Source organism: Hemicordylus capensis, chromosome 3 (genome assembly GCF_027244095.1).
Source record: "Hemicordylus capensis ecotype Gifberg chromosome 3, rHemCap1.1.pri, whole genome shotgun sequence".
Classification (NCBI taxonomy): Eukaryota; Metazoa; Chordata; class Lepidosauria; order Squamata; family Cordylidae; genus Hemicordylus; species Hemicordylus capensis.
In genome coordinates this window covers 90,315,231-90,333,786 of record NC_069659.1, presented here as the reverse complement: position 1 = coordinate 90,333,786, position 18,556 = coordinate 90,315,231, and the positions used below count along the sequence as shown (strand labels likewise).

The window sequence follows — 18,556 nt, the reverse complement described above, 5'->3', positions numbered from 1 at the left end:
TTGATGGTCCTGCATATGAGTTTAACAACTACAGTACTTAATCATGCACCCAGGGCACACTGTGTTACTGTTCTTCACCTTTTAGAGCTTAAATTGGATTCACTTAGGATAAATTAAATATATTCTGTTATGTTTTAGAAAGCATTGTATATAGCAGCACAAAATTTTGGTGCCATTATGTCACAAAAGTTAAATTTTGAAGTCAGATCTGTTAATTTACTGGTGTATAATTTTATAGAAACCCTTTCCCATTTTATTTCCCACAGAAAAATCTGGGGCACAAACTATTAGGTCTTCTGCTCAAGGTCATTCCAGTGAACAGGGCGCACACAAGAACACACTGAAGCCATTCACATGTAATGTGAAACTGGAGTTGAATGGGCCTCAGGTTGAAAATTTTGTATGTCTGAATGAGTGCAACCGCAGTTCGGACCCAAAAGTGACCAGAGGTTTCCATCCCGTGACTCTGATTTGAACCTTCAGTTTGTAGTGGGCTTTGCCGCCCCTACCTACGGTTTAGTGGTGCCAGTGTTACGCCCAAATGCCGCACTGCAGTCCCACTCTGCTGCAACCGGAGTCAAGGGAAGAAGCTCCTCTCTCACTTTGGCTACAATTGGCTGTCAGGGCTGTCCTTCAGTCCAGAAGGAGGCCCACACACAGCCAGTTCCCCCTTCTCTCTGCAGACTCCCTGACTGCCAAGAGCCACCTCTCTGTTATGTCAGAATGCGGAGAGAAGCGGGTAGGCGGGGAGGACTGTGGGTCCATCACTGATCCATCTAGCTCAGTATTGTCTACAGTGGCTCTCCAATATTTTGACCAGTGGTCTTTCCCAGCCGTATCTGGAGATACTAGGAACTGAACCTGGGACCTTCTGAATTAAACACATGGGATCTGCTTTGAGCTATAGAAATTCCTCGTAGCTCCTACTTATTTGAGTAAGATTTTTTTTTTTTTTAGGAAAACCTCCTTTGGGCATGAACTCTGGTTTTTCAGCTGCTTGTGACATTCAACAAGGGGGGGGGGGCGGTATTGATTTTAGGTCCTGTTGGAAGCTTCCCAGATGCATCTGGTTGGTCAGTATTGCAAGGAGAATGTTACATAGGAAGCTGCCATATACTGAGTCAGACCATAGGTTCATCTCGCTCAGTATTGTCTACACAGACTGGCAGTGGTTTCTCCAAGGTTGCAGGCAGGAATCTCTCTCAGCCCTATCTTGGAGAAGCCAGGGAAGGAACTTGGAGCCTAGATGCTCTTCCCAGAGTGGCTCCATCCCCTAAGGGGAATATCTTATAGCGCTCACACTTCTAGTCTCCCTTTCGTATGCAACCAGGGCAGATCCTGCTTAACTTAAGGAGGACAAGTCATGCTTGCTACCACAAGACCAGCTCTCTTCCCAAACATTGGACTAGATGGATCTTGGTCTGACTCAGAAGAGTTCTTCTTAAGTTCTAATGTACAGTATCTAGCTGTGGTATTTTCTAATATGGGCCAGTGTGGTGTTCTCCCCTGCTCCTTGTCTTGGCTTACTGTTCTGCAAGGCTGCTGGTATCTGACCTTGTTTCTTCTGAGGCAGTGAGTCTTGTCTTGAACCAGTTCCTATTGGAATTCGGCCAAACATAAAGCTCCCCCCCTTCCCCTCCTTTCACTTGGAGTGTGTGTGCATTCTTCTAATTAAAAACTAGAATCTTTGAGTTAAAATAGGCCTTTCATACAAACCTTGCTAGACAGATAAGTCAAGCAGTGGGGGGCGGCAGGTGGGGGGATACAGCTGAAGCAGAAATGCACTTACAGCACAGTGTTCCACTGATGCTACACATTAGAATATCTTCTAGCAACAGCAAATTATAAATCTTTGTCAGATCTGGTATGAGGTTTCTCTTTCCTGTTTCCTTCATCTTTTATATAGTAAAAATGCTGAACTAGAGATTGTAAGATACAAGTACTACAGCAAGCAAAGCACAACTCCTTTTTAAACCAAAGCCAGAGGGGAGATCTGTTGTTAGAAATGACATTGATAAAGGCACTGCAATTGTGAATAACAAGAACTGTCACTACTATTGGGTTCAGATAAACAAGGTTTTTCTGCACAGGTGAACCCCATTATCCATGGGGGTTCTGGTCTCTGCTACAACTGCGGATAATGGAACCATGGCATTAAAGTAATAGGATTTGGGGGTTTGGTTCCTGGAGGCTGAAAAATGGACCAAAAATGAGTGCGGGATGTGGAAAAAAAGCCAAATTAAGTGCCCTACCATACTCTGTGGGTCTCCAGTTGCCAGGAATGCCCCTCCCACCCCAATTTCCTCATTTTCTGGCAAAAAAATCTCAGGGGAAATGCTTTTTAAAATAAAATGAGCCCCAAAATAACTCCTCTCACAAAATGGCAGGTGGAAATGACCACCAAGATCATTTCTAATCATCCCCAAACCATGGATATGTGGGTTTTAACCCTTCCGTATCCTCAAAGAATGAGGTTGGGTGTTAATTAGGCACCTGCGGATATGCAGAAACACGAATAGCAGTACTACATATAGCGAGGTCCAGCTGTATATGCCTTTTTATTGTTTCCCTTTCTGATAAAATATATTCACGTTCTCAGAAACAAATTATGCTGCTCCATCTTATCTGGGTATAGTACCTTATACACATTTACCTTTTATCTAACTCTCTGCTTGCCTTTCAGTGAGCACTTCAAACTTGGTTCTTTAAGGCCAAATTAGATGTGATATGTCATTTTGGCATCCGTGTCTGTTTTTTAAAAAGGTAAATAGCAGCTTTAGAGGCCCTAATCTGGGACCAAAGAGTATGGGACAGTTGCAAGCATTGTCCATCGGACTCAGAGAAGAACAGAAGGAGAGCACTCACCTAGCTCTTCGATCAGCAGGATGCAGTGGGACATGTGAACCATTGTTTTTATTTTATTTATTTAACATATTTGTATCCTGCCCAAAATGCAAGTCTCTGGGCAGTTTACAACAAAACAATAAAAACAAGTAAAAAGGTTAAAACATACATGAATTTAAAATTTAAAATCAAGTTAAAACTATTAAAAACCATCAAACTATTAAAACATTATCTCATTTAAAGCCTGAGTAAATAAATGTGTCTTCAGTGCCTTTTAAAAAGTTGTCAGAGATGGGGAGGCTCTTATTTCAGCAGGGAGCACATTCCAAAGTGTTGGGACAGCAATGGAGAAGGCCCATCCCTGAGCTGGTGGCAACTGCAGACAAACCTCTCATGATGATTTTAATGGGCAGGGTGGCTGAGGCCACTGTGATAAAGGAGATCATTTATCTCAAGAAACTGATACAGCTGGCGTATCAGCCAAAGCTAATAAAAGGCACCTCTGGCCACTGCCTCAACCTCGGACATTATTTTAGGCTAAACAAGTAGGTATTTAGGGCTCTCTTAAATGCCAATAAAGAATTCAAATTATGGATTTCTGCAGGGAGTGCATTCCACAGACTAGGAGCGGCTACAGAGAAGGCCCGCCTCTGAGTCACCACTAGACGAGCCGGTGACAACTGGAGCCGGACCTCCTTAGATGATCTTAGCGTGCGGTGGGGATCAGACCGAAGAAGGCACTCTCTAAGGTAACCTGGACCTAAGCCTTTCAGGGCTTTAAAGGTAATAACCAGCACTTTGTATTTTGTCCAGAAACATATCAGCAGCCAGTTCAGCTATTTCATAACAGGAATAATATGGTCTCTCCAAGTTGCTCCAGAGACCAGCCTGGCTACCACATTTTGAACTATCTGAAGTTTCCAAACTATGTACAAAGGCAGCCCCACGTAGAGTGCATTACAGTAGTCAAGCCTGGAGGATAACAGCTGGTGCACTACTGTCCTGAGGTCATCCTCCTCAAGGAATGGGTGCAGCTGTTGAATCAGCCTAAGCTGATAAAAAGCACTCCTGGCCACGGCCTCCACCTGAGATAGCAGGGTGAGGTCTGGATCCAGGAGTACTTCCAAGCTGCGTACCTGCTCCTTCCAGGAAAGTGTGACCCCATCCAGCACAGGGAGATCTAACTCATCCCTCAGATTCTGAGCCCCTAGAGCCTCAAACCTCTCCACTAGGGAGAGGTCTGTGTCCAGAAGAACCCCCAGACTGCATACCTGTTCATTCTGGGAAAATGTGACCCCATCCAGAACAGGCAAATCAAAATTGTCTCCTGAATTCCAGCCCACACAATGAATACTTCCTTCTTACCTGAATTCAATCTCAGTTTGTTATCTCTCATCCAGCCCATCACTGCCTGCAGGCAGGCATTTAGGGAGGTTATGCCCTCTCCTGATGCTGTTGACGTGGTGAAAAAGATTTGGGTGTCATCAGCATACTGATAACACTCTTCACCAAATCTCCTGATGATCTCTTCCAGTGGTTTCATGTAGATGTTAAACAAAATTGGAGACAATACGGAGCCCTGAGGGATACCATACCAATGTTCAGATTTTGAAGAACAACAGTCCCCAAGGGGCACCATCTGGAATCTGCCCGAGAGGTAAGAGTGGAATCACTGCTAAGCAGTGCCCCCCACCTCCAACCCCCTCAGATGCTCTAGAAGGATACTATGGCCAATAGTGTTGAAAGCCACTGAGAGGTCCAATAGGACCAATAGAGTCACACTTCCTCTGTCAATTCCCAATTGGAGATCATCCATCAGACAGACCAAGGCAGTCTCCACCCCATAGCCTGCCTTAAAGCCAGTCTGAAATGGGTCTAGGTAATCAGTTTCATCCAAGACTGTCTGGAGTTGGGAGGCCACCACCCTCCCAATTATCTTGCCCAACCATGGAAGGTTGGAGACAGGCCTATAGCTGCTTAATTCTGAGGGATCCAACACAGGCTTCTTCAAAAGAGATCTAATACTTGCATTCTAAGGCAAGAAGGCATCCTGCTCTCCCTCAGAGAAGCATTTATGATCTCTACTAGGCCTTCTACAACTGCTTCCCTACCAGATGGTATAAGCCATATTGGGCAAGGGTCAAGAGAACAGGTGGTCATCCGCACTATTCCAAGAAGCTTGGTCACATCCTCAAGAGTCACAAACTGGAACTGATCCAGCCTGACTACATGAAAGGAGTGGCTGGAAACCTCTGATTCAGATACTGCAGTAATTGTGGGGTCTAAATCTAAGTTGGCCCAAATATGAGAGATTTTATCCACAGAAAAACTCATTATACACATCACAGCGGGTAATAGATAGTTCCAAGCTCTGCTTCAAGGAAGGAGGGGTACGTACTAGCTCTCTCACAACCCTGAACAACTCAGCTGGATGTGAACTTGCACATGCAATATGGGCTGAAAATAATTGCTGCTTTGCCACCCGTATTGCCAGAACACAGATCTTCAAATGTGCTCTGTGTCGTAATCTGTCAGATCCGAGTCAAGTTTTCCTTCACTTGTGCTCCAGTCGTCTACCTTGCTGCTTCAGCCCCCATAGTTCTTCTGTATACCAAGGGGCCAATTTTGAAGAGGGTCAGAGAGGATGCTTAGGAACCTCTCTCTGACCAGAATCCCTATTGAAGCATCTGACCATATTGAATGTGTGTACATAAGTTTTGGGAACCAGGGATAGACTGGGACATCTGTTGGTGTACCAATTGCCCCGCTGCCCAATGGAGTCCCTAACTGAGCGGACAGACTTGCTCTTGGGTTTGGCATTGGAGCCCCCCAGGCTTGTGGTGCTGGGGGACTTCAATGTCCACTTTGAGACCAATCTGTCTGGGGCAGCTTAGGAGTTCATAGCGGCCATAACAACTAAGGGCCTATCCCAAAGGGTCTTGAGACTGACACATGTTGCTGGTCACATACTTGGTCTGGTCTTTCACTCTGAACAGGGTGGTTATTTCTCAGTTATCATGGACGTACCACCATCTGGTTAAGGCTGGACTCATAGTCACACACCACCTTCACAAGGGTGAGGGGCCCATTAGAATGGACCACCTGAGACGGTTATTGGATCCAGTAGCGTTCCAAGAAGCCTTGGAGGGATTTAGTGTTGGCTCTGCAGGTGATCCTGTTGATGTCCTGGTGGAGAATTGGAACAGTAAACTCACCAGGGCAGTAGACATGATCGTTATTCTTATAGACCACAGCCATTCCACCTCCCCACCCATGTCCCCACACCTGCTCTTCAACAGAGTACCCTGGAGGGAGAACCTGGGACCAGACTGGGTCACCAGCCTCCCCCAACCAAGTCTCTGTAATACATACCAGGTCTGCCCCTTCATCCAGAATCAAATCATGGGTGGTTTCTGACTTATTTTGGACAGACCTGGCATTACAGAGGAGCAAGGCAAGGGTCTGTGGGAGGTTGGCACTGCTCCCCAAGGTCAAAGAGCTGGTAGGACTCTTTTTTTAAATAAAGTAATGCACAAATGCTGTGGCAGGCAATAAAAATAAAAGATGTATGGAAGAGAAAACGTTGATATTTTCCTAGATTCATTCTGTAGATTTCCTGTAGGACTTCAGCCTCCATTTATTTTAAGTTTTATCCCACTTTTCTACTTTTAAAATAACTCCAATTGGCACACAAAAGTGCACATTAAAATTGGAATGTACTATGGGGAGGAGAGCTGGTCTTGTGGTAGCAAGCATGTCTTGTCCCCTTAGTTAAGCAGGGTCTGCCCAGGTTGAATATGAATGGGAGACTAGATGCATGAGCACTGTAAGATCTTCCCCTTAGGGGATGAAGCCACTCTGGGAAGAGCAGAAGGTTCCAAGTTCCTTCCCTGGCATCTCCAAGATAGGGCTTCCTGCCTGCAACCTTGGAGAAGCTGCTGCCAGTCTGTGTAGACAATACTGAGCTAGATGGACCTATGGTCTGACTCAGTATATGGCCGCTTCCTATGTTCCTATGTAATACCATTTCCCTTTACTGGTAGAAGTAATCTACGCTACAACTAAGCAAGCATTCTTTATACTTATTCTTTTTAAATCCCCCCCCAGTACCTTATAACAGGTATTCCTACAAAACATGCAGGTGAAGTGTGGGTAGGCTTCTGAGTTATTTTGGCCAATGAACATGTTTTTGAAATTCAAGAACTTCATTGAGGAAAACTGCCCAAACTTGTTGCAAACATGTTGCAGTGATAGTGAATCTCTGCGGTCATGAAATAATTATGGAAGATAAAGTATGTGATTCTGAGTTTAAGACTCGGCTGAGATCAAATTGGACATCAAACAGCCTAAGAAATAGTTTCATAATTCAATGAAGTTATTCGCAACTTTTTTTTTTTTTTGCAACAGCTTGAGAACAGCCAAAGATCTTAGTGTAAATGTGAACATTTTAAAAATGCAAATAATAGATGACTATTTTTGGTACATTTTCATGATCAATGGACGGCAGAATAGAAAAATATTTCAGAGTCATGTTCTGCATTTAGTACTCCTAAGGGGTGTTTTCTCATTAAACATTTGATCAGTTCTATGTGGCTTAGGGTTGCTTTTGTCAACAACTATGGTATAACAAGGGATTTTGGAATAGTTTATATTCAGATAATGGAAGTTGTTTTCTAGTGTGACTTTCACTTGACAAAATTTATTTATTCTTCAGAAAACAAACACTGAGCTCTTTCTCACGACTGGAGAAAGGGCTCAAAAGGGGTGAGGCGAGGAAGACTTCAAAGGTGTACCTCCCACGCAGACGACCTGCTCATAGAGTCTGGGTGTGAAGATTGCGCATCCAGACATGCAGCTGCCTCCTCAGGCTGCATGGAGAGTTGGGAGGACTGGGAGCGTTTCCCTGCCTCCCCCCCCCCCGGAACTACCATAATGCCCCATGTGAGTGTGTGGGCATTATGGGGATTCCCCTGATGCCGGCTGGGATCCCAGCAGTCTGCCAAGGCTGGCAGATAACCAAAGAAATGAGATTACGAGAGCAAGTGTTCCCTTAATCTCAGTGTGAAGGAGGGCTCAGCAGGTTAGGGTTTGCTATGGTGACAACGGCAGCCGCTTGCCTCTCGCTGCTTCTCACGAGCAGTCAAGAACGGGCTTGGCTGCCTCAGACCACTCTTGGCTGCTCGTGAGAACAGCCTCATACTGTCGATTGACTTTATAAAGGAAACTTTTGTCATCTATAAATGTACATTCTACAGAAGAACAGACAAGGGTGGAAAACTTTAAATGGGAGACTACACACAGGGCACCCAAAACAGATTATTTGTATGAGTCTTACAGTCTGATGCTTAGAGTCACTGTGCTCCAGTAGTGGCTCACAGAATCCAGCGTTACGGCCCAAGCTGTTGTGCCCCAATCCTGGCCCTAATGCACACACAGCTGCTCTGCACATTACCACTGAACTACGCAAGGGGTACTTGTCACTGTCTGGCAGGGAGAATACCACCTGCTCTGCTCCTTTGGTGGAGAGGATGCACATGTGTGGGTTTTTTCGAGCACTAAAGGTTTGTAGAAGGCTTAGAGCACCAACCAGGATTTTTGCCTTTTGGCTGCTGATCAGAAGTATAAGAAAGAAAGAATCCATGGTGGCTTTTTTCTTTCTTGCTGCTTGTCCACATGTATGGACTGCATGCTCTCCCAACTGCAGCCCGATTCCTCTCTCTCTCTCTCTCTCTCTCCCTCCCCTCCTAGAGAGGACTTGTCTGGCTTGAAGCAGACATTGAGACTATTCACACGATGGGATGAAATTGGGCTAGCCTCCACTAGCCCAATTTCGTCCCACTGTGGGAACCACCAGGCTCGGCTGCGAGCTCGGTGGTTCCTGAGCGGGTAACCCGCTCAAGAAGCCCGCCCCTTAAACCGGGTTTGCGGAGCGAGTGCTCCACAGACTCGGTTTTTTGGGATCGTGAGTAGCTGCGGTGTGGCTCTATGCCATGGCTACTCATGAGTAGACCCCCGGCCGAAGGCTGAAAAGCAGCCTCCCAGCTCGGGGGTATCTCCAGTATGCCCTGCACACTCGCGCAGGGCATAGTGGAGCTTCCGGGGGCCGCGCAGCCCCTGAACTCCCCAGCCCCTCCAGGCTCCATCACACAGCCGGCAGTCGTGTGGGTGGCCATTCCGGTCACCCAGGCAGGTCTGCCTGATCATCTGCAGTGAGAGTGGACTTAGCCTGCTCTCCCCGCAAACCCGGACAAAGTGGGTCTCACTGATCGTGAGACTCGCCTCATTGGCTTGAAGCGCTGGCTGGGAACAAATGGCTTCCCAGTGAGTTGGGGAGGCAGGAGAAGGACTGGGTAGAGTGAGTTGTAACCCAGCCAGTGGCCCCTCTCCATCAGTAGTTCATGAGCAAAAGTCCCACCTTGTTCTACTCTAGATGGTTTATTCAATCCCTGCTTCCAGGCCTTTCACCTCCAGACGGTTTATTTCTGTCCTTCATGCAAGTAGGTAGAAAATATATATAGTTGGGAGGGAGTAGGTGGAGGAGTGTTAAGCACCCCACCCTCCCACCCACTGATTCTCCCCTACAAATTCCCTTCCAAACACATTAGTGTTAAAATACAAAGGAGAGGGAACTCTGCATTGGCCTCATAGCAGCTGGCTCTGTTCTGACTTTTGTCTTGACCACTCATGCTGAATTTTATCTACAGTGCTGTCCTTTATAAGTCACTGAGACTGAATTTATAGTTTGTCCACATTAGTTTTGTTGGGAGCAATGACTTATATAGCAGAGTATTTCAGGAGCTAACTCACGCCCATTACAGCAGAAGTTAACAGAGTCTTAGGGGCAACAGCTTGTAAATGATAAGTATGGAGATTCAAGTAAGGTTAAACTTATCTACTTTATTCAGAAGTCCATGATGATAGGAAAAGACCTATATCTAACAGCTGGCTACAAAGTGGTCAGAGAGAGACCAATAGAAGCATGGTGCTCAGAGAGAGAGAGAGCTAGAAGCAAATTTCTGGCAAAGAAGAAGAAGGAAGTCACTCCCAGGAAGTTCTTGAGTACATTCTATCCACAGAGGGGTTATAGAGGCAGAGATAAACAGGAAAGAGGAGACCCTAACGATCTATCTCTATTCCCAGTGCCCCTAGTGGTAATTAGAGTTACTGGTGCAAAAGATCGATGCCATCTGGAGTTGAATCTCCAACAAGTTTTTATGTAGATTCAAGAAATAAACCACAACCCTCATGCCCTTCTTGACAATATTTTTTTGCTCCACCAGTTGAAACCCAGACACCATCAGATGTGATGTCTTTTAATTATAGTGGCTAACATGATGCACAGATGTGTTTTTGCCTCTAGGATTCTACTGTGTGGCAACCTAGCCTATACCTATATTCCTGCTAATAGCTTTGGGGGCCCATGTGCCCTCAGATGCTTAACATCTCTGGCAGCCCTACCCTCAAAGGAGTACCTGAATCAGACCCTCACTCAGCCCCACCGGGCTCAAAGGGATCTGAAGGCTGAGGAATATAAGGATACTATCGCATACATGCCCCGATTTATTAACTCCTGATGAATATATTGCATTAGATTCCTCTCTGGTAGGAATCCCTGGGTCCACTATTCGCTTGCACCAACTTGTAAATGGACTAGCCTGTCTTTTGCAGCAGACTGTCAACCGTACTTCTGAGGATATATCACTTTTACTGGAAGAATTGTACGAGGTTAGAACTGGCGTGTTACAAAACAGTGGCCATTGAATATCTTCTGTTAAAGAACAACAATAGTTCTCAACATTTTCAAGGATTGTGCTGTTTTAACATCACAGATAATAAATTCCCCATAGAAAGAAAATTGCAGGAATAAAAAAACATTACCAAACAATTATCTGAGGATAAGAAGAGTTGGTGGGATAACCTTTGGTCTTGGTTGCCAGACTTCACTTGGGTCAGAAATCTAGAAGTTACTATTATAATGATTGTATCCCTTGTATTAGGGGGATGCTGTTGTTTTCAATGTTGCTGTAATCTGATGACTATGTTACACTCTCAGTTCCTAGCATTGTCACATTTTCCCACCAGGATATACAAGAAGTTGAATGCAGGCTGGACACCAAATATCGGGAAGGCGAGTCCTTAAAACACATTGTTTGAAGGGCTCGAAGGGGGGATTGTTGTGCGGAAATATGTAAAAATGTGCTAAAAGAAGCAAAAAGACTTAGAGGCTATTCTCACAATTGCAGAAAATCGGGCTAGCCTCTGCTAGCCCGATTTTCTGCAATTGTGAGAACCACCGGGCTCGGCTGCGAGCCCGGTGGTTCTAGAGTGGGTAACCCGCTCAAGTATCCCTCCCCTAAAACTGGGTTTGCGGATCAAGTGCTCTGCAAACCCGATTTTTTCTATCGTGAGTAGCCGCGGCGTGGATCCGTGCCATGGCTACTCATGAGGAGACCCCCGGAGGGGAGGCGATAAGCCGCCTCCCAGCTCCGGGAGTCTCGCTAGCATACCCTGTGCGCTCGCACAGGGCATGCATGAGCTTCAGGGGGCCAATTGGCCACCACTCCCCCCCAGCCCCCACCGGCTCTGTCACAGAGCCGGCAATCGTGTGGGCGGCCGATCTGGCCACCCCGGGCTCCTACCCAGATCGTCTGCAGGGAGAGCGGCCTTAGCCTGCTCTCCCCGCTCAGCTCCTGAAACCGGGTCTCACTGATTGTGAGACTCGGCTCTTAGTCTGAATAAGCAGCAAGCTAGCCGAGATAGATGGCGCTTTTTGTATCAGGTACATTCTGTTCCTTGCCTTGAAAGTGTTTGATTATGTCTGTGTAAATGAGAGAAGTCATCTGGGACCTTTTGAGTTAAAAGGGGGTGTATTGGCTTGTATGAAATGCACAAGTGTGGATATCTCAATATAAAAGAGACGTAGAACCTGCTAGAAGGCGTGGCCGCACACAATGAGCTTTGATTGCTAGCAAAAACTTTAATAAAGCTCTGTTTGGAAATGTGATACTGGTGCCTGGTGTAAATTACCCAACCAAGGGATGAACGAGGGAAAATCCCTGACTTACAACAGTAGATTCAAGAAATAAACCACAACCCTCATGCCCTTCTTGACAATATTATTTGCTCCACCAGTTGAAACCCAGATGCCATCAGTTGTGATGGCTTTCAATAATAGTGGCTAACTATATATTCTGATGCACAGAATTACAGCTCTGTAACAGTGCACCCTGGGGTTGCTGCAGACTTGGAATGTTACAAATTGGCAGTGCACTAGCAGTGCTTCTGCAGTGTCTTCCACTATGAATGGGAGAGATTGTGGATGTGCTGCTATTGCAGCCATCCATTCTTAACAGTGTTGGGCTGTGTTCTCAGTCTACAAGCAGCCTTGGGGTGCAGTATTATGGAGTGTTAACACCGCACATCATGTTAGCCACAGTCAGTTTACTGAAATTCCATCTTCTCAAGTCTAAGCAAGAGAAGCTTTAGAAAATTTTTAGCCACAGGCCATAGTAACCCTCTTAGTCAGGTTAAAATCCACTGTGGACTCCTTGCAATATTCTGTGCTTGACTCATGTAGCTAGAGGATAACGTGCACAATTACTTATCATGCAAGGAATACTAAATGATAAATCATACCATTTCCAGCCAATGAACTTACCCAGAAGGCACAGGAAAAGATTGGTTCTACTTGTCCAAATCAAACTATAAATTCTGTGGTTAATGTTGACATTAATTGGGCTTACACTGATGTAAGAAATGCTTGTTTCTTGTCCATTTGTCTTCGAGTTGTTTGAAGTGCCAAATATGTCAGCCATGCCAGTCACTCAGCCACGTGATTTCCAAACGGAACAGTTCTCCAAGTAACCACAAGCTCAAATCAGACCACTGTTTATTACTCAATAAAAACAAGACTTCAGATATTTAACTAGGCAGCAATTCCCAGGAGCAATATAAAACTTTCCAGTTTAAAGAACATTCTTCTCACTGAGTCTCAGCCCTTTTATTAGTCTTGGGTTTGCATCACAAAAACAGTTTGGGTGAAGGACCAAAAGCAAGACACATACAATAGAACTTCCACAATCTGACCCAAATTCTCTTACTCAACATTCCTTCTTATCTGGGTTGCCTGGCATCCTTCTCCAGTTCCATGTCATACCACATTACAAACAGCACCCTGCTTTAAATAAAAATGTTGGATCTCTGACATAATATCTGTATCTCACAATCTCTTGTTTATGGCTGAATGAAAGCAATTTGTTCAAATAGCATTTGGAAATTAATAGAGGTTAAGGGCACAAACCAGTCAAAGTTAACTACCAAGTTACATTTATTTCAATTGACACAAGTGGGTCTTAAAATAAAGCATATTTAAAGTATATTTGTGTTGATTTTTATTGTATTTTATTGGTTGTAATGTACACCACCTGGAATAATGTTGTGCTGGAGAGGAGGCACAGATATGTTTTAAATAAATAAAATAAAATTTTAATGTGGCTGTTCTCAAACTTGAGTCCTCAGATGTTATTAGAATACAATGTGCATCATTCTTCCCTTCAGCCATTTTGCCGGGGGAATGATGGGAAATGGAGATTCCCCCATCTTAGAGATGCCAGGGAGGGAACTTGAAACCTTCTGCTCTTCCCAGGGTGGCTACATCCCCTAAGGGGAATATCTCACATCAAGTTTCCCATTCATATGCAACCAGGGCAGACCCTGCTTAGTTAAGGGGACAAGTCACAAGACCAGCTCTCCTCCTAGAAAGACTTATGCTCCTCCTTTTTTCTTACTGCCTCTTATAGTCTGGCTATTATCCAGTTTTATTACTTAGGCTTTTATGCATTTGTGTCTTTTCATGTCTTTTAATCTTTTCACACCCATTTTTATGCTCCCCCCAGCTCTTTTATGCCATTTATGAACTTTTATGCCTTTTATGCCTTTTCAGGCTTTTATGCCCTCATGCTTCTTGTGTACTTTCTATTATTTTTATTATTACTAATATTTTTAATATCATTATGTACCTTACATAATATTATTAAGTACCATACCATATGTAATCACCCTGTACACTTTTTATCTACTCCTATTTCTAATATGTAATCACCCTTTATACTGGATGCTGGTCTATGGCCATAATAAAGATTGATTGATTGATTGATTGATTGATTGATTGATGAAATCAATTGTTTGAGACCAGGAGATCTGAATGACTTCTTATGCCCAACCTATGTACTTTGATCATCAGTGGAAGCAGCTAGTGGTGCTGCCACTGTTAGAAGTCAAGGAGGGTGGCGCTGGCACTGAGGGACAGAAGTGGATGCAGTCTGTGAGACATCTGTTGTAATTGAAATATATATTCTGTTGTAATTTAAATATGTTTTCATTCCATTCTGGAAAGACTTCATAAATGTAGCCATTTCTCCTCCTGGACAGATGCAGTAGAATCACTTTACAATTGTCAGAAGCAACAACTAGCTGAACAACAACCACAATCTGCAACCACAAGATGCATTTGGGGAATTGGTGTTGTCAGGTTTTGATATTGGTTCTCAATGGGATAACTAAAATAATTAATACAGGATAATGAAGATGCTAATGAAATTAGTAATATGGTTACTATTAGTACATGGCAAGCATACATAATGAGTTTTACAGCTTCACTAGATTTCAAGAGCTATTTTCTTTTCATTGTATACTGAGATGCCAGAGCATAATTGCTGAGCTTGGGTCATCACTTTGTCACAAAGAACAACTATGTTATTTCTTAATATGTTATGGGGCATGCCCTGCAACAATTATTCTGTCTTTAGACAAAATACTCATTGACTTCAAAGAACAGCTTGGTTTCAGATTCAAAGCAACTGATTTGTGCAAATAGAAAACTTCTTAATGTAAAAAGTATGTCAATAGATGTTTTCCCTTCCCTCACACTATACAAACATAAAAATTACCTTGCTTGATCAGACCAAGGTCCATATACCTTGTATTCTGTTTCTAAGAATGGCTAGGCAGAAGATTCTAGAAGTACATACAAGGACATAAGGATGACGGCCATTTCATGTTATTTCTCCTTGGCATCTGTTTTCTCAGGTATATTTAGAGGTTACATTTAGCTGTCAATGGTAATAGCTGAAAGGTGCCAAACACAGTGGTAATAATCAGTGGATATTGTGATGTCACCTCTCATTACATCTGAACCTTTATTATATCTGAACCTTGCTTGCTAAATGACAAACGTTTACCATCTGCAATCCAATAACAGAACTCTGTGAAAAACCTACATCTTTAGAACACCTCTTGCTTTGTTTACCCTTCAACGGCAGAGAGTACTGAGTATGGAAATGGTACCCATGGAGAATAAAATGCATTCCCAGAGGACTGAGTGTTGATTGCATAGGGGGCATGATAGGGCCTTAGTAGTTTTCACTGTTCTTCAGATCTTTATGGAATTATGCTATTCTGTCTTGGGATTTTTGTGCCAATATTTAATGGACTTCAACAATGAATGCCTGTCACAAGCAAAACCTATAACTCTTCCAACAAAATCATCAGGCGTGATTATTGCCAGCAATATGGTAGAGAATGAAACAAAAACAATGTGAAACGATCAGTTACTTGCCATTGTTTAATTGTAGTGCAGTTCCAGTTTGCGCAAGACAACCGCAGTGGGCTTATGGAAGGAAGATTCAGCTAGCTCTTTTACGTTTGAATGCAAAAGACTTAGTGGCCATTCTCTGTGCTCACAACAAACTTTCCCGGTTAGCTCATAGAAGGCACTTATTGTTGCTGTGTGTTAATTTTCCATCATTAAAAATGGAATAATGGAACTTCATAGAGGACTTGCAAGGGGGGAAAAGCATTAAACTGTGAAAGGCAAGGCATTTTGAGTACCAGAGTAATGGGGACCATATAAGTGCTTAATAGTGCTAGAAACTGAGCACATGGGATTTGAGTACATAGTTCTATTAGTCTCTATTGATAGGAAAATACCTTAAGAATGGGAGGGTATATTAATACCCATATACACATCCCATATAAACATTCTTATAAAAACTTATGCTCTGGATGCTAATTAAATTAATGCCAAACACTCAAAAAGAAATGTAGATGAAACAAAAAATATCTGTAGTGAATACAAATGCAACAAAGAAGTAGAGAGACATGGAAAGTCCATGAAATTTTAATATGTTGCTCATTAAAGTACACCATTTATTTCTAATACTGATATAAGAAGGATGCCTAAGTACAACAGTGTATGATGATTTGCTCTTAATGGTTTTGTCATAAATCTCTTGGATTATGATTGGTGGAATTCTGTGCCTTTATTGATTGTTCTGTGCCAACTTATTGGAGCATAGGAGTGGGAATTTCTAACACAATGTGTGATCAAAGGTAGTTCTTTGAGGAAATTAGTGTATCCTCTTTATTCTCCTAAGCAAGAGTTACAGAAGAGCTTCCCAGCCACACTGGCAGCATTAATAATTACAGTCACATCATGACATGTGAAACAATTGCAAAAAAGAAAAGACAAAGACACAAAGCACACTTGTAATTATGTAGAAAGGTTATGGAAATAATCAAATTGGGGCATATGATATGAGCAATATGACTTAAAATATCCAGGAAAAGTATCTCCTGCGGAATACTTGAACCACTGAAAGTGATTTGCATTTGTACTGTAATAGCTAGAGGCACAATGCTGTGTGTTTGGTTTGAGACCTCAGGGCGTAGCCTTTCTAACTGCAGAACTCCTTGGATACACAACATCCATAGTGATTTCAAGCAACTTCTCGAAAACTGGAAAATATAACTGCCTTTAGTCTAATTAAATAGAGGCTGCACTCATACTTCTTGAATGATATTCATGAACACCACAAAATGCCAACAGCTCTATAAGAGAAGAAAGAGAAAAGGAACTGCTTTCAATTTCCTCATAGTAAACAATGGGCTATAACGTATAATTTTAGGAAAGGAACACTCAGCAACCAAACCCTGTCAGGTAAAACAACCCTTCCTGTTAGTTTAGCAATGGTTACTTTCAAAACTTCATCATCTTGGGACAAGACTCAGAAACATGAATATTAAAGCCTGTTCTGCAGGGATGAGAAAGAATCCTTAGAGCTCACTAGAGAAAGAAAAAGTGAGCCTGTATCACCAGAAGGAAAGATTGAAACACAAGCAAGCAATTAACCGTTACTCTGGTCTCCCATATGAAAAAACCAGAAACCTCTGCTGTAGCCCTTAGTTCTTCATGCGGGGAGCAAAGACTGCTGTGGTACACAGCCTCATTCAGACATTATGTTGTATGGGCATTCAGGTGTCTGTACATAGGTCCATGTTTTTGTGTGAATAGCTGCACATACATTTATTGTAAAAGTGAATCTGGGTACAGGCTCCCTCAATGCTGGGTACAGATAAGAAGTGTACTACTGGATGCACATCAAACTCTATGTGCAAATAAATTAATGATCATTCAGAACTGTACATGTGTACACAGACTGTACATACCCTGAACATTACATGTGAATAACAGTATGTGTGTACAGATCTGTAAGTATGTATACTGCACACAGACTGTAGATGCATTGAGCCACTCTAATTATGTTGCAGATTAGATCTGTCTCTAAAATCAGAGCGATATAGACAATCTATATGGAGGGCAAAATGGCAATTTCCACTGCATTACCATGGTGACTACTTTGGCAAATACTGGCCTTGCACGTGAATCCTCACATCAGTTCGTAGCGGTTTGTGATATTGCCCACTATAGCCCTTTCCAGACATTATGTTTTAAGTGTGTTCAGATATCTATACACTGCCCTGAGCCTTTTGGAAGGGCGGTATAAAATTTCTAATAATAAATAAAATAATAAATATATGTTTTTGTGTGAATGACTACATTTGTGTCCATTAAAAAAGTGAACCTGTGTTCAGGTCCCTCAAATGCATGGTACAGGTAGGAAGTATACTGCTGTACCCTCATTTAACATGGCATGTGAATAAATGTACTTGTGTACAGATCTATACCTGTATACTCATTGTTTGAGTGTTGAACATCATGTGTGAATAGGGCTTATGTGGCAAGGAAGTGAGGGATTTTTGTTTGCGGAGTTGTACCTGCAATCTTCTTCAGTGCAGCCTTTACTTTTAACATGAATCCAGAACCACCTTGACCACTCAGAAAAGGTTAACCCACACAGAAGGGCCATTCACATGACTGGGCAGGTAGGGGAAAGGGTTGGTTCAACTCACCTTCCCTTCAGACAGTGCTTGAATGGTGCTGAGAGTATGGACCGCACTCGAGATGATCCCAGATGATCTGTGCCATGTGGCACAGTGCGGAGCTCTGAAGGCCAGGACGATGCGTCCCAAACTCTGGATATCCCAGAATGTATTGTGCAACATGCACAGTGCATTGGGAGATTCTACAAGGAGACGAGCGCTCTAGGCACCTGTCTCTGTGTCTGCTGGAGCTAAATGCAGCCCCAGTAAACACACAATCCTGGAGCCCGGGCTAAGGGCTCACTAGAGCCTTTAACCCCAGCTAAAAGCTAAGTTGAAAAGCTGGGCTAGGCAGCACTGCTCTGCTGGGATTGGATCTGATCCTGGTGGTACTCACACGCAACCTAGCCCGGGCTGGGCTTCTCTAGCCTGGGTAACAGAGTGTGTGAAAAGAGCCTCAGAATCTCCTCAACTTATGAACCATATAGGGTTA

The 18,556-nt window shown here is 43.4% G+C and overlaps 1 long non-coding RNA gene across 1 annotated transcript; it reads left to right on the top strand.

Moving 5' to 3' along the window:
* The first annotated feature begins 3,295 nt into the window (after positions 1-3,295).
* Positions 3,296-17,700, top strand: LOC128352050 (uncharacterized). Its single transcript, XR_008320186.1, has 3 exons — positions 3,296-3,593; positions 4,379-4,501; positions 14,275-17,700. It is a non-coding gene; the product is annotated as an uncharacterized LOC128352050 (long non-coding RNA).
* The last annotated feature ends 856 nt before the right edge of the window (positions 17,701-18,556 follow it).